This window comes from Lonchura striata, chromosome 10 (assembly GCF_050655825.1).
Source record: "Lonchura striata isolate lonStrDom1 chromosome 10, ASM5065582v1, whole genome shotgun sequence".
NCBI classification, from domain to species: Eukaryota; Metazoa; Chordata; class Aves; order Passeriformes; family Estrildidae; genus Lonchura; species Lonchura striata.
The window spans coordinates 4173805-4188519 of NC_140712.1; the positions used below are offsets into that span (position 1 = coordinate 4173805).

Consider the following 14715-nt stretch of genomic DNA (forward strand, 5'->3'; position numbering starts at 1 on the left):
AAAAAGTCCATACATACTTCAACGGATGTCTCAGACCAAAATTGTCCCCTCCTCAAATTTCTGCTGCCCTGATAGACCCAAGGGAGCCCTACAAACTGACATCAGCAACCTGGACTGGTGAGTTTTCTTTCCCAGGGAAAATGGGCAAAGCATGTGCCTAGGGGTCCCTCGCCTTGGGCTGGACCCTGATGGCAAAAAATCCTTATATTGAAGGATGGACCCCAGACCGATATTGTCCCCACCTCAAACTTGTGCCGCCTAGCCAGTCCTAAGGGAGCCCAACAAACTGACATCAGGAACCTGCACTGGTGAGTTTTCTTTCCCAGGGAAAATGGCCAAAGGGTGTGCCCAAGGGCCCCTGGCCCTGGGCTGGGCCCTGACTGCAAAAAGTCCATACATCAAAGGATGTACCCCAGACCAGTATTTTCCCCACCTCGAACTTGTGCTGCCTTGAGAGACCCAAGGGAGCCCTACAAACTGACATCAGGAACCTGGACTGGTGAGTTTTCTTTCTCAGGGAAAATGGCCAAAGGATGTGCCCAGGGGCCCCTGGCCCTGGGCTGGGCCCTGACGGCAAAAACTCAATACATCGAAGGATGTACCCCAGACCAGTATTTTCCCCACCTCAAACTTGTGCTGCCCTGATAAACCCAAGGGAGCCCTACAAACTGACACCAGGAACCTGGACTGGTGAGTTTTCTTTCCCAGGGAAAACGGCCAGAGTGTGTACCCAGGTCCCCCTGGCACCGAGCTTATGCGTGATTTAAGAAAATCCAAGCATTGAGGGATGTATCCCAGACCAAATCTGTCCCCATCTCAAACTGGCGCTGCCTTGATAGGCCTATGTGAGCACTACAAACTGACATCAGGTACCTGAATTGGCGAGTGTTCCGTCTGAGGGAAAAGGGCCAAAATATGTGCACATAGGCCCCTTCCCCTTAGCAGACGGCTTAATTCAAAAAATCCAAACATCGAAGGATGTGTCCTAGACACCAACTTCCTCCACCCTCTGCATCTCTACGAAGTGAAAACCCAGGAAAATTGTGTCGGAACTTCTCCATGCTTCTATAAATCATGCTAACAGTGAATTTATTGGGTAGAGAGCTGCACCCAACGTCCTCTAGCCGTCCGAATGCTGTGCAGAAAAGCTCGGTGCTCTGGGGTTTTGGTCTTCTTTCTTGTACAAGCCACCGTTCTCTCCGGCTCCCGGAGCAGGAGAAGCGGCTGCTTCGTGCACACAACAGCGGAGCGTCAGCCGTACGCTCCGAAGCGCTGCTTCAGCCGAAAGACGCCGGCCACCGGCGCTTGGCTTCGGACAGCTCCAGAGAGCCGTAGTGTGCGTCTGCACTAGACTGCATCATAGAGAAAAGCTTTCCCAGTGTGTCTCTCAGGGAGAAAGCTTAGCAGCGCAGCACACTTATCCCGCCCATGCCCAGAAACACGGATTTGCTGCAAATTCCAGAAACACTGCTCTTTCCAGGGCAAGATGCAAGGTGTTGTCTGATGGACGTGGTCTTCTGTCTGCTCCTGCCCAGCTCGTTGTTGTAGCGTGCACATGCCGTCCTGGCATTCACTAAACTGAAGAAAGTTTGCCATCTCCATCATAAACTGTATGAATTTAAATTTGCCATTCCCTTTATTAGTCATATCTAGTAAGATTCTCTAAGGACTGAAAAGATTTTTTAAAAAAGAGCAAGAGACAATTGGTTTCATAAAAGACATGTTTTATATATTAAAAATGTTTACTTATAATTTTCAGAACACTACACAATAATGCTTAGAATTTTAGGATTCTGGGGTTTGGTTAGTTCATTAGTTTGTTTGTAAAGTGATTTTGCACAAAGAGATCTCTCCTAATTGCCTGAAATCACATTAGTATTTTTCACCATTTCAGAAAAGACAACCATCCAACCATGGAGAATTTTCTGTTATCTAGATGATTACTCCATGCACTTTGAACAATAAAAAAGGAGGTTGTTAAAAAAGGTATTCTTTGTGAACTGGATCAATTCGGCACAGAAAAAGGTCTGATAATCATACTTACTTAGAAGCAAAGCAATATTAATTAAATAAAATAATAAACAATAAAAATAAATAATAAAAAGATCAAGGGCTGACGTTACCTAAAGACTCCACGTTTTCCAAAAACTGTTGAGGTATAAGTAACAATGCAATTTACCACTATAAGCAGCTCATCATATCATGCAGTAATATGGGAAATGGATCACCCTCCGAAAAGAACCAACTGAGAGTAAGAAAATCCATGTGAAAATGTACAAGGTTATCTGGTGATACTGAGTAGAGATAGAAAACAAAAGTCTTCCTTTCAGATCCTAGTAACCGAGTAATAAAATCAAAATAACAGTCAGATGTTCTATAAGACATGACCCATCATATAATTTGCATATGAGATTTTTAATTTATAGTAATATATGTTAAACAATCAGTTAGTCCTTCTCTTCAGGTGACCACCTACTAATTTTACTATATTGAAAACAATTTTTTTTCTTTTTATTTAAAAATTATATTTTTTCTAGCACCTCAGCTAAAAAATATTGGAAGTCAAGCCAGGTTATATATCCAGGAAAATTAACACTAAAAGTTGCTTGCTAGAGGGAAATTTACTTCCGATTTTTCTTCAGGGATTACTTCATTCCCTGCTCTCCTGGGAATGGTGGAACAAACAGCGGCATTGAGTTTAATGACTTACTGGAGTTAAACCACTGCAAACTTTTAACAGAGATTTAAAGCCGGATGGAAAGGATGATAAAAGTGCCAGCTGTTCCCAATTAAGCATTTCATATCGGTCAAATTTCTGTTGATTTGTCTATTCTGTAATTCACTTTTTTTCCTCAAAGTTTTGCAGTAACAGGAGCTGTAGTCCAACATGAGGAGCAAGGTCTGATTCTGCAATGCAAGGCTTCTTTTATGGCTCTGAACCAGGTACACAGTATGGCTCATAATAGCTATCATCCTGATTAAATTTTAATCCTCCAGCCAGGATCATACCTGAGGGTTTGGAATCTTTTCATAGTGTAGAGATATATTTGGAGATTTGATATCCTAAGGACTTTTTCCAAGTGGGTCATATTTTAGTGGCTGCTGAACCCCCAACATTTCGGATAAAGTAATGCTGTAAATACATTCTTATTTAATTAAACAATTTAATTCGCCGTCTCTGCAAAACATTAGAAAAATTCTTGAAAGTATTTTTTTATTTTGATCTTTCTGGTGGTTTGTTAGTTAGTTTGTTTTGGGGTTTGGTTTTTTTTTTTTTATTCTTTTCTCCTGGTGTTTGTTTTTGATTTTTAAGGTCAGTGAAAATACATAACTATCCATTGAATTTAAAATTTAAAGTATCCCTGACTTAATTTTCAATGGAGTTAATGTACAAGTCTACTAGAACAAGTTAATTGCATATCTCTTGGGACTGAAAAATAATGTATGGGTATATCTTTGCAACTAAGGGAATGCTCAAGGTAACCTATAATGCTTGGTGGGAAACCATCTCCTTCCCCTCCCAAAAAAAGATAAACACCAATTAGGAGAAATTAAGAAAGAAATAAAAGCAAGTAATGACAAGAATGAGATTCTGTATTTTAATATTTATTTTGCAATTTAGAAAAACAAATTTTATTTTAGAATACAGATAAATTAATTCTGCAGTTTTGTATCACATCTGTAATCCATTCAAATTCCTCACACAGCAATTAAATTAAATAAAAATTTAAAATTATTTTAAAAATGCATTTCTGGTGTATGCATACTATGTACAGTCAAGACTAGTTTAAAGCATTGTAAAAATGCTTGACATTAAGATTATCTTCCACGGCCTAACTTGGTTATAAAGCAAAACAGTTTTGTAATAACAATACCATCTTCTTGACTAAAATTCTAGAAGATTTTTATATTGGATTAATGCTAAATGTATAAGCATATTTCATTCATCAGCCAAGTTCCAGGCAGCTAATTCAACATTAGCTGTGTAATAGAATGTCACATACTGTTACTCTGCAGAGCCCTCTGCATTTCCAGTAGCGTAAATCATTTATACATGCTGGCAACACAGTTGGTCAACTAACCGAGGCCCAGGTTCTTATTTTCAGGTTATGTCCTGATGTCTTTTGTGTTTAACCATCAAATTCTGAGTAGAGCATATGGTGAGAAACTACCGCCAGTTGAGTTTCAACTGCTTAATTTATAAGCTTTGGTTTTCTATTCTTAATTATATTAATATCCCTTCAGAACTCTCGTCAAGAATAAAAATCCTGTGTGCTATCTAGGGTTCAGATATTTTGTGTGCTTGGTGGATAATGCTTCATGCATTTGAATTGAAATTAGAATAGTTTAGTGTTAAGTGCAACTTTTTCTGAATCCATTTCATCTTGTATGAAAATTACTGAAATTTATCTCCTTTTCTAAAGCACACTGAGGCCTATGAATAAAAACATTTTCCAAGCCTTATAATGACAATTGTCATTCTTAGTAAAAAAGAGTGTGATGGATATAATCTAGGGATGAATGCAATGTGTCCATTCTCACACACTTGCTCATTGGCAGAAAAGAGACAATTTTACCTTGCTCCTGGATTAATTTACAATCAAAAACCTTGCATTTTTTCAAGATATAGAGCCTTCTCAGAGTATGTCAAGAGTTTTATTGTACATCCATCAGTAATGCCTCAGAAAATACTTCTGAAATAGTGAAAAAAGTGGTTTTTACTTCCTAATAAAAACCAAGATGGCTATTTAGAACTGAAATGCTCTTCATATTTTGCAGTATTTGAACTCTGTGTCTTTCCAGTATGAGTGTCTTCTTTCAGTTATATTTTCAAGGAGAGGCAATATTCTGTCTCATTTTTGTGGGATTCCTTAAAATCAGAGGGTTTTGGGCACGTTGCAAAAGGCAGGCCTCCAAGCCAGCAGGATGGTGATTAGAACTAAGCAGTTGCTATAAGATTCATCAGCAGAAGAATTATACAAGAAGTAGAAAGAAAGGGCAAATAGAACAATGGTCTGTGTATTAACGCTTGGGTAGAATAACTCCCTAAGTTGCAGAAAAATATCTCTGGTGAGACAGTAGGAAGTTCTAAGCTTAATAATGGAGCTCTGTGCATTGTATCTTAAGGCTTACAAGCACGTATTGTATTTGAAATAAGCAAGCATTGTTTTAACCAAAGGCACATTTATTTATAGTGATTGGATAGAACTACTGTCAATATGCTTTTGCTTTGTATGATTGGTCAAAAAGCTTATAAAGTTGTAACATTGAGTTCTTGGTCTGTTGCCTGGGATGTGAGCTTCTGGCATCTTTCCATTGTCATAACCATGTAATGAGACTGATGCTAAAAAATAAACAGCAGCCCCATCTTGTTCATGATTTGTACACAGCCCCCGGCCGGCAATACATTTTCTGGTGTCTTTTCGTTAGGGCATTGCTTCCCTAAAAAGCACTGAACCAGCACATCTATTGTCCTACAGCTCTAGGTCTGCTCCTCGCACTGTCAAGTCAGGCCACAGATCCTCACAGTGAGTACTTTATCACAACAGAACATAGCAGCTTTATCCAAGTCCTTTAATAATTCTGAATTCAGAATAGTATCAACTCCAGAAGATTTGTAGGCATGACAGGGTAGTCTTCAAGTATTTGATTTTTATGTAAGAAGATGATTTTCTCTGGAAGGGCATTTTAACTTTCCGTGTCTAGCATAAGGTTCAGGAGCCCAGTAAATACAAAATTTCACATCTGATGAAATAGCTCTTTCTACCTGTCATGTCCACACACTTTTCCAGTGTATTTAAATCTTTAGATATTTAATTTTTCCCCCCTTATTTACTATGTTCCTATTCCCAGTTTAAGGTCTTAAGGTGACCTTTTTCCAATAAACGGCTGATTCTTTAAGCCATTTTTTAAGTCTTTTTTTGAATGTAAACACATTGGTATCCTCCCTTGCTTCCTGAATGGACAATTTCATTTGAAATGGACGTTTATATAGAGGAGTGATACTGAACTGTAAATTTCAGGTTAAGTGATCATTTATTTTGTTTTTCCATCTACTTCTATTCCTCCATCCATTAAATATAATGCAGCTGCACTTGTTACATATAATTTATAAATGCAGTTTTATTTATTTGGTAGTGGCCTTGCTATGATATGCTCTCTTAGGAGTTTTCACTGCATTTGCAAACTGATTAAAAATTATAAGGAATATGAAGGTGCATGGATTTATTTTCTACTTAAAATTTCAGTTTGGAAATAGAGAAGATGTTTTTCATGCTTTGCTAAGAAAACAGCCTAAAAGCTACTTAAACTCTTGTCCATATTTGTTGTGAACCAAAATGTACCAATTAAATTTTATTTTTACCCTAAATACATATACAGGTTTAAGCTAAGCAAATACTAATACAAGCATAGAAACAACCTATTTAAGGAAGAAATAGGATACAAATATTTTTTCTTCTAATTGTTTTGCTAAATTAAAAAAAAAGAACTATATTTTATACAAAGTGTATTCAAGTACCAATTAGTTCACTCCTAGACTGAAGTAATGTTTGTCAAAAAACTGTTTCATTCAAGAAATTGCAATTGGCTTTTTTTTTTATCAATAGTGATGCCTTAATGCATCAGCAGTTCATTGACTGCACTGTCATTTTTTGTGGAATAAGACATTATAATACAAAGCTTCAGGCTGAGCCAAAATTTCTCACAATAAAAAAAGCTTTTATAGTCATTACAGAGTGTCAAGAAATTTAGTCAATGACTAAGTGATAGACCATCAAGGAGTAATAACATTTGATTGGAGGGCTTATCAAGTACCTATTTTTAACTTCATTTTTTATTACAATAAAAACTATTGCTTTGCTCTGGTTGTCTCATGGTGTCACATGCTATTTCTGGTTCTCTTGCATTTCAAGCAAGGAGATCAGAAAGGACTTTTTGGACAGATGGTGTAGTTGTCTCTGAGCTGTGATTCATATGCAGTCTCTGTCTAGAATTAGTTCCCCTTTGGAAATGGTTTTAAGAACAGGAACAGCAAGATCTCAAAATATGTAATTTCTCTTCCCCTATGCTAATAATAAATGCCCTTCTGCAAGGTGCTAATGGACAATGTGTCTCAAGCCTCACATCACATCTCCATAGGGGTGAGACCTGCCTCAGCTGCTGAGGACAGGTTTCCTAGAATAACTAGTTTTGCAAAAGATGGAAATTAATTTATAGTGAAATATTAAGTTGAAATTAATTATTTAAATTTCAGCAATAATTTGGAGTCAGTTTGTCTTCCAAAAACTCTGTCCCTCTCAAAAACAGAATTGAACAGAAGGAGGAATGTTTTCCTATTTATAAGCTGTAATCTAAGACTGCTTTCTGTACCTTTAAGTAACATGGAATGTGGTAGTCGTGCTTATAGTAACTCATTATAAACAAAAATACAGAAGGGAAATAGGCAAAATACTATATTCAAATAGTGCATGTGTAGTGCAGTTTACATTGAAAGGGTAAAGGGTAGGGTTCTAGTATAACAGCAAAACCAACCAAAAATAGGGCAGAAAAGTTAAATCGTTATTGTAAAGATAAAAACAGGCTACAGAATACAAGGCATTTACTAACTGATGTAATCAGGAAGAAGGTTCTTTTGTGCAGATAATGTCAATTTTTGATTAAGATGATGTTTCAGTTTCTGTGAAGCTCAACTGAAGAAGTAAAACCAGGCAGACAAGACTATCAGGTGAGACCTAACCTTACCAATATTTTCAAAATAGCACCAGTAGTTTTAGAAGCAAGGTGCCATTTGTTAAATTTCTTTAAAATTTTTTAATTTAAAAATTTTAAAAATGTAATGATTTATGGGTCCAGTCCTTGACTCTTAAAAGAGGATTAGACTGTTCAATGGTGACAGCTTTACAGGTCATTCAAGGATTTCCCTGCTGCACATAAGCTTCACATGTTAAAACTTAATTGCTCTCTTTTTCACCACCTTTTTTTCAATAATGTCTTTCATAGCAGAAATATGGTTATAGCATCTCAGGGAGAATTAGCCAAGAACAATCTGTTGGAATTATATTGTTGCACAAAATACCTTATTCATTTTCCAGTCAGAAAATTGCAATGCTATATTTTTTCCTGTTAGGAGAGTTGAAATTAATTACCTAAGAGACACCCTTAGGTGTCTGCTTTGAAAGTCCTAAGTTTTACTCTCTTCTAGAGCAAAAAAGATAATGCATTGGAGGACAGACAATTTGATCAGTGTCCAGATAGTTCTGTATTATGCAACCTATTATCTGGTAGACCTAGACACAGAAAAATGTTAAGTCTTTTCTTTGGGCTTCCAGTAACATGCCAATGCACTGTAAGCTGCAAAAGATACCAAAAGGTTGTGACAGAATGTTAATGTTTTCTTCATAATTCATTCTATGCATTTGAAGACCTTTTTGCAGACTTCCAGTACCAAAAAGGGATATACAGGAAGGGCATGCAGAGATAGGACAAGGGGAAATGGCTTCCAATGGAAAGAGGGTAGATTTAGATTGTATATTAAGAATAAATTAATTATTGTGAAGGTGGCAAGGCACAGAAAGAGGTTGTCCAGAGAAGTTCTAAGTGTTTCAGGCCAGGCTGAATGGAGCTCTGAGCAACCTAGCCTAGTGGAAGGTGTCTCTGTCCCTGGCAGGAAAGTCGGAATTAGGTGATCTTCACAATTCTGCCCAACCTAAACCATTTTGATTTTCAAAAGGAAGAAAATGTGTATATTAATCTGAAGTTTAGTCAATATTATGTACTTGAGACAATGATTTAAAGCTTCTAGAAGAAAAATGTGTTAAGCACAAACAGATTAATATTAAATAATGCTTTCCTGTCTTAAAAAAAGAAAAACCAATTAACTTATTTTTGTCTTTTCTTTCCCCCACACATGGATTTTAATTGCCTCTGAAAAGAGCAGATCAATATAAAGGAGAATACCATTTCCTTTCTTTGAATATTGTAGGGTTGAACAATGCTATTTGCAATGTCTTTTATGATGATTTCTACCACTTAAAAACATAAAACTATTTAATTATCATGCGATAAAACATCAGGGCCTATATCATCCTGGATTCATGTAGCAACTTTTTTTTTCTGGTATTCAGATTAAATGTTTCTTTCAAGGTCTTGTTGAACAGAAATTTTTCTATATGCATAGCAGCAGAAAAAGAAAAGAAACTCATATAAATAAATAATCTCTATGTATGTGATAGCAAATATATCCCATAAAAACTGCCAGATTATAGTTTATGCTATATGTTTTTTTCCTTGAGTGCAGTGAGAAAGCTGAAACCTCTGTGTGCTAAATACCTTTTGGGTGGCAAGGGCATTCAATAAATCAATGGGAAGTCTCCAATAAGCACAAACGGTAAAGTTTTATCAGATTTTGAATCCTATTAACAGCAATTTCCTTTATTGCATTTTAATAATTATCAGGATCTCTGAGGATTAGCATTTTTTTTCATTTATGGTCACATGTTTTTTGGGGGTTATATATTTATCTATATATATATATATATATTTATATATTTATTGTGGGTTTTTTTTGCACAAAACTCAGCACTAAGGACCTTATCTCAGCCTGGCTAGTCTAATTGAATCTGATTTTCTCTCTCATTAAGTTGATATGTTTGAACTATTGCCAAGCCAACTTGATCTTTAGTTATTCTGGATAGCAATGCTAGTATTATCCTGATTATGCATTTTGGGAGGAGGGATTGTATGTATATGTTATATTTAAATTACTTAAAATAAATGAAAAGAAAACATATTCTTAATAATACAAGCTGCCAAGATCTATAAAGACAGAAACAAAGATAGGATAAAGCAATATGAAATTACTTCCAGCCAGTCATTTTTTGTTATTCAGTTTATTGTAAATGCCATGGAGTTTGCAAACATTTGTTTACATGTGTTTTGACTGCACATTTTTCCATCCCCCTTCTTCCTTCTTGGAAAGGAGAAGGAATTTCATAAAATCTATCTCTGAAGTGAAAATATTAAAGCAAATCCATATTTCATTCTTTTACACAAGACTTTTCAAAATTTTCAGTGGTATTACCTGCAAGAGATCTAAAGAATCAAGGAAAATTAGGCCTTTTCATTACTGAAAATTATCTCAGGAGAACATTTATTTTTGCCAAATTAGAACAATGTGTTCTGTAATTCTAACTATTCTCTAAGTTTGATGAAAATGTCTAAAACAATTTTGCAAAAGAGTAAATTCATCATTGTATAAAGGATACAGTTCAAACTAATATCTAATACTGTTTCTGAAGATGAAAAAAAGAAAATGCATATATTCTAGTGGCCTAAGTTTTTCAAAGCCATCTTAGAGTTATTTATTAAAAACACAATGGAAATATGTGGGAAATATTGCAATATACTAGATTGTTACTAGTTATCTAGAGAAAAGAAAACTGATACTAGTAGGGCACCTATAACTGAGTGGTAGATAATATCACCAGAGACAATATTAGAAATTATTCCCACACCAATAACCGTAGCGGAGTACCACAGCTAAAATAGAATGACTTGAGTATTGAGGTAAATTTCACCTCCATTGTTGGAAGCATGCTGTTTGTAAAGCTCCCATGGGACTATCAGGGCAGCAGAAGTTTGAGGTGGGGACAGCTAAGGTCTGGGACACATCCTTCGATGTTTGGATTTTTGAAGTCATGCGCCTGCTCAGGACAGGGGGAAAATGGGGGGAAATAGCATTTTTTGGAAAAAACATGGCGGAAAAATGGGATTTTTGCAGGAAAAGCATGGGGGAAAATGGGATTTTTGGGGAAAACGTGGAGGAAAGATGGGATTTTTGGGGAAAAAAATGGTGGTAAAAATGGGATTGTTGGAAAAATTGGGGGGAAATGGTATTTTGGAAAAAACATGTGGGGAATATGGTATTTTTCTGGATAAATTGAATTTTTGGGGGAAAATGGAAGGAAATGGCAATTTTGGGGAAAAAATGGGGGGAAAATGGGAATTTGGGGAAAAATGGGGGGGAAATGGGATTTTTGGAAAATACATTAGGAAAAAATTGAATTTTTGGGAATAAAATGGAAGAAATGGCAATTTTTGGGTGAAAATGGGGGAACAATGTGATTTTTGGAAAACAGAACATGGGATTTTTGGTGAAAACATGGGGGGAAAATGGGATTTTGTGAAAAAAATGAGTGAAAAATGGGATTTTTGGGGAAAAAATGTGGGGGAAATTGGATTTTAAAGGAAAAAAATGGAAGGAAATGGATATTTTGGGGAAAAAATAGAGGGAAAATGAGATTTTTGGGGAAAACATGGGGGGAAATTGGATTTTTGGAAAAAACGTGCAGGGGAAATGGGATTTTTTTGGGAAAAAGAATGGGGGAAATGGCAATTTTTGGGGGAAAATCAGGGAAAATGGAATTTTGGGGGGAAAAAGGGGGGAAATGGGTTTTTTGAGGGGGGAAAAGGCAAAAATGGGCTTTTTAGAAAAAACATGATGGGAAAATGGGATTTTTAGGGAAAAAATGGGGGGAAATGAGAATTTAAAGGGAAAAAAATGGGGGAAATGGCAATTTTTGGGGAAAAAATGGGGGAAAATGGGAGCCAAATGGGATTTTTGGGAAAAAAACTGGGGAAAAATCGGATTTTTGGGGGAAACTTGGGGGAAATGGCAATTTTAGGGAAAAAATGGGGGGGAAATGGGAATTTTTGGGGAAAAAAGGGGGGAAATCGTATTTTGGAGGAAAAATGGGGAACAATGTGATTTTTGAGGAAAAAATGGGGGAAAAGGGATTTTTGGGAAAAAATGGAAGGAAATGGTTTGTTTGGAAATAACATTGGGGGAAAATGGGACTTTTTGGGGAAAAAAATGGAAGAAATGGCAATTTTGGGGTAAAAAAGGGGGAAAATGTGATTTTTGGGGAAAACATGGGGGGGAAATGGGATTTTTGGGAAAAAAATTTGGGAAAATGGGATTTTTGGAAAACACATGGGGGAAAATGGGATTTTTGGTGAAAAAATGGGGGAAATGGCAATTTTTGGGAAAAAAGGGTGGAAAAATGTGATTTTTTTTTTTTGGGAAAAAATGGGGGGAAATGGGATTTTTTGGAAAAACATGGGAGAAAAATTGGATTTTTTTTAAAAATATGGGCGAAAAATGGGATTTTTTGAAAAAATATGGCGGAAAAATGGGGTTTTTGGGAAAAAACCTGGGAGGAAATCGGATTTTTGTGGAAAATTTGATGGAAATGGCAATTTTGGGGAAAAAATGGGGCGGGGGAAGGGATTTCTTAGGGAAAAAATGGGGGGAAATTGGGATTTTCCGGGAAAATGGGAGAAAAATGGGATTTTTGGAAAAAACATGGGGGAAAATTGGATTTTTGTGGAAAACTTGGAGGAAATGGCAATTTTGGAGAAAAAATGTGGCGGGGGAAAGGGATTTTTTAGCGGAAAAATTGGGGAAATGGGGTTTTGGGGAAAAATGGGGGGAAATGGGATTTTTGGGAAAAACATGGGGGAAAAATGGGAGTTTTTGGGGAAAACAAGGGGGAAAGGAGATATTTGGGAAGAATGGGCAGAAAATGGGGTTTTTTTGAAAAACATGGGGGAAATGGTATTTTGGCGGGAAAATGGAATTTTTGGAAAAAACATTGGGGGAATATGGGATTTTGGGGAAAAATGGGATTTTTGGGGGAAAATGGAAGGAAATGTCAATTTTGAGGAAAAAATGGAGGGGAAATGGGAATTCGGGGAAAACAAGGAAGAAAATTGGATTTTTTGGGAAAAAATGGGGGGATAATGGGATTTTTGGGAAAAACGTGGGAGAAAATGGGATTTTTGGGGAAAACTTGGGGGTAAAAATGAGATTATTAAAAAAAAACATGGGGGAAATGGTACTTTGGGGGAAAAATGGGGGAAATGGCAATTTTTGGGAAAAAATTGGGGAAATGGGAGAAAAATGGTATTTTTAGGAAAAAAATTGGGGAAAATTGGGATTTTTGCCGAAAACCTGGGGAAAATGGCAATTTTGGAGAAAAAATGGGGGGGAAAGGGATTTTTTAGAGGAAAAATTGGGGGGAAATGGGGTTTTGGGGAAAAATGGGGGAAAATGGGATTTTTGGGAAAAACATGGGGGAAAAATGGGAGTTTTTGGGGAAAACAAGGGGGAAAGGAGATATTTGGGAAGAATGGGCAGAAAATGGTTTTTTTTTAAAAAAACATGGGGGAAATGGTATTTTGGCGGGTGTCCTGGTTTGTAAGATAAGGTTGTATTCTATTTGCCATCTGTTGGAGGTTGGGCAGGTTTGTTATTTCTTCCAAGAACAATGGTTTGCTTCGAAGAGGTAATGGTTTGTTAATGGGCCATTGACTGACTCACTGCAGGGCTGGTAACATTACACCATCCCATTGTGAGATGCTCCACCCAGAGGGGGAAGCCAAGCACTCTTTTATTGTATAAAGTGGTACCTTTTGGGAGACAGAGCAGCTCTCTCTTTGCGGGATTCCCAGAGAAGCAGCTCCTTCGGCGGGATTTCCCAGAAAAGCAGCTCCTTCTGCAGGACTCCCGAGAGAAGCGGCCGGAGTGCGGTGAGGCGGCGGCGGCAGAGCTCGAAGGCGGCCCCGGCGCAGAGGAAGACCGGCCCAACTGCCACCAGATCTTCAGAGAAAACTATACCCTTCTAAAGATCACCACTTCAGCTGCAATTCATCAGCCACTGCAAGAGGAGCAGCTATCATTTCAACCAGACTGCTACCAACACCCCGACTCCTCAGGGTGTCAGGTTGTGGACTTTATCACTAGTTTTGTTTGTACCAATTACATTTGCCTTTTTAAATTGTTATCTAGTTTCTCCTAGTAAAGAATTGTTACTCCCATTCCCATATCTTTGCCTGAGAGCCTTTTAATTTAAAAATCCTGGTAATTCGGAGGGAGGGGGTTTACCTTCTCCATTGCACAGGAGGCTTTTGCCCTCCTTCACAGACTCCTGTCTTGTCAAACCAAGACAGCGGGAAATTGGGGGGAAATGGAATTTTTGGAAAAAACATGGGGGGAAAATGGAATTTTTGGAATAAACATGGGGGGAATATGGGATTTGGGGGAAAAATGGTATTTTTGGGTTAAAATGGAAGGAAATTTCAAATTTGAGGAAAAAATGGGGGGGGAATGGAAATTTGGGGAAAACAAGGAGGAAAATGGGATTTTTTTGGGAAAAAAATGGAGGGAAATGGGATTTTTGGGGAAAAAATGGGGGGAAATGGGATTTTTTGGAAAAAACAAGGCAGAAAAATGGGATTTTTGGAAAAAACGGGGGGAAATGGGATTTTTGGGGAAAACTTGAGGGTAAAAATGACATTTTTCGAAAAAACAAGGGGAAATGGTACTCTTGGGGAAAAATGGGGGAAATGGCAATTTTTGGGGGAGAATGGGGGGGAAGTGGGATTTTTGGAAAAAAAATGGGGGAAATGGTACTTTCTGGGAAAAATGCGGGAAATGGCCATTTTGGGGAAAAAATGGGGGAAATGGGACAAAAATGGTATTTTTAGGAAAAAACTGGGGGAAATTGGGATTTTTGTGGAAAACTTGGGGGAAATGGCAAGTTTGGAGAAAAAATGGGGGGAAATGGGATTTTTTAGGGAAAAATGGGGGGGAAATGAGTATACGGGGATAAAATGGGGGGAAATGAGATTTTTGGAAAAAACATTCGGGAAAAA

General features: G+C 37.3%; 1 long non-coding RNA gene across 1 annotated transcript; it reads left to right on the plus strand.

The window, feature by feature from the left end:
• Positions 1 to 654: 654 nt before the first annotated feature.
• LOC146766487 (uncharacterized) lies at positions 655 to 13884 on the plus strand. Its single transcript, XR_014957558.1, has 2 exons — positions 655 to 5528; positions 13513 to 13884. It is a non-coding gene; the product is annotated as an uncharacterized LOC146766487 (long non-coding RNA).
• Positions 13885 to 14715: the final 831 nt, after the last annotated feature.